This window comes from Rhagoletis pomonella, unplaced genomic scaffold (genome assembly GCF_013731165.1).
Source record: "Rhagoletis pomonella isolate Grant_MI unplaced genomic scaffold, Rhpom_1.0 Rhpom_scaffold_00004, whole genome shotgun sequence".
NCBI classification, from domain to species: Eukaryota; Metazoa; Arthropoda; class Insecta; order Diptera; family Tephritidae; genus Rhagoletis; species Rhagoletis pomonella.
The window spans coordinates 21,270,207-21,272,611 of NW_023458558.1; the positions used below are offsets into that span (position 1 = coordinate 21,270,207).

The following is a 2,405-nucleotide window of genomic DNA, read 5'->3' on the forward strand; positions in this document are numbered from 1 at the left end:
GAGAACAGCAAATGGAGAATTGTCAAATGTTGGGTGGATGTTGCGCTACAGAAGAGGAGTGAGGAGTGTTTTGTGCGAACTTTAAATAAAAAAAACTATAAAAGTAATGCGAATCTGTGTTCACAAAGCTAAAGGCAACTAACTGCACTTAAAGCGAATGAAGCGTTTTGCTCAGTTACGTCGCGTCGCGGCAGTAGGAACTATAAATCCACAAAAACTTGATCACTCCTTGGTTTTTCCAACCGATTTGCAGCACACAATCTATACATCACACACGACAACAACAAACTCATCCGTTAAACGTTGCGCCTTATAAGCACTTAAGTTCTCGACTGGGTCTCGTACATGCCGCGCCGCACGTCGACGACAGTTCCCCCGTAGAGAACGGCCACTGTCACCGCCACACGGCGAGTACATCGAGGGCCATCGAGGGCTCGTTGCAGAGCCTGGCTTGAATGTTGGCAACAAGCTGAAATGAAAAAAATGAAGAGTCTCAAACGCAAATTTAAATAAAGCTTTTAGTAAATTTTATGATAACTAAGTAAATGGAAAGTAAAGAGTAAAATAAAGACTTAAATAAAATTGAGATTTTAAAAATATTTAAAATGCTTCTCTTCTTCTTCTTATTGGCACTCTAACCGCCCTAAGCGATTTTGGTCAAGAAGTTAGCCGTGGTCGACTTCATAAGCGGCGGTCTCATTCGAGGCTTTGTTTTGGTTTTTCATTTCTGGGGGTTTCATAACTGCTGAACAGACGCTGCAGACTTCAGTGAGCCCTTAAACCGACTAGGTCGGATTGGCCCTACCGAAGCTCCCCCTCTTTCTGGCGCGACCCAAGGCTACACTCGGATTGGTTACCGCATCTCGCACATGGTTTGCTCACGGTGCCCAGAGTGCGCGAACGAGGATGCAAGAATCGGGATTGAGTATAGCTGTGAAACTTAAAATGCTGTGTGCTATTTTTTTTTAAAGAAATATATAGCGTACACTGAGGGAAATAATGCATACTAAAAATTAACACTGTATATTAAATTATCGTTTAAAAATGTTCGTGATTAAAAATAATATTTTCATAGCAAAATTTAGCACGCACGTATTTGAATGTTCACATCTTAGTATGTATATGGAAGCGTACAGGCTCTGTACTACAGAGCGGTGACAACACTCATTTATATGTATGGCTGTAGCTGAGTGCAAATTACTTCACGGATGCTTTTTCTGAATGAACGCAGTCATTTTAATATGCGCGCAATTGAATTGAATATTTACCAAGATACAGTACTTTCGTTGCTGTATAAGTACGGTGACCATAAATTTAAATAAAAAAAACAGAACACATTTTTTTATATAAAAACGTATTTATTATTAAAAGTGACAAAAATTCACATAAAGCACATACATCACATTTCATTGGCTTTGATTTTAATTAACAATGCCATAAAAAAATTTGTGCATCAAATACAAATCACTGGTATTTTTCTGCGGCATAAATTTGTTTAATTATATTTTCCTTATTTTGTAAATATTCCCTAAACTCCAAGCAACTCAGTTCATAGTTGCATCTCGTTATTAAAATAGATTTAACAGTCTCAATTTTCATTTGCGATTTTTCATCAGTCCATATATTGTTTAATATGGAAAATACTCTTTCGGTGGGGGCATTTGAACCTGGTAAACACAAATTAAATTCTACAATTTTTAAAATATTTTGAAAAGGTATGGAATTTTTCATAAAATGTTGAAATATTTCAGCCCATTTACTGTCGACTAGCCTTCCACCGTCCGTCCATTCCTTTAGCTTATTTGGAGTCGCATAATTTTTAACACATGTGAACTCATCAAATAACTCGCTGTCGTTAATTTTAATTTGGCTTCTCTTTTCCATAATATATACACAATTTCTTTCAACATCATGCCAAGATGGCATTGTACGCAAAAGTACCCATTCCATCCTTTCAACCTCTTTAAATGCATGATCCCACTGATTTAAATAATCTATGCAATTAATATAAAATTTTTAGACTTGATCTTTAATTTCACTCAGGTTTTCAGTTCCTGCTCTCTCAAATTCCGAAATTATTTTTTTGATCATCAGTGGTAAAAAAATTTCATCTTTGCGTTCTGTGATTTTTAATTTCAGTTGTTTTATTAGTAAAGCAACTTCTACCATACAAATATTCTGCGATTCAATTTGTGTAATATAATTATGGAAAAGAGATGCTTGACAATGTGTAAACAAAAGCCACATTTCTGAAGTAGAATTTTCAAAGAATGTTTTTAGAATGCTTGGGCAGTGAGGTTGTTCTAAAAAATATTTGTTTAGTGGTTTGAAAAGTTTCAAAATTCGTTCAATTGCTGACTTCAAAGTAAGCCATCTTGTTTTACTATACCCCAGCATTTTTTTTA

The 2,405-nt window shown here is 35.6% G+C and overlaps 1 protein-coding gene across 1 annotated transcript in view; it reads right to left on the reverse strand.

Moving 5' to 3' along the window:
• LOC118737212 (homeobox protein B-H1) overlaps positions 1–2,405 on the reverse strand; it is a gene marked incomplete in the record, with an annotated part of 25,200 nt that overhangs the window by 579 nt on the left and 22,216 nt on the right.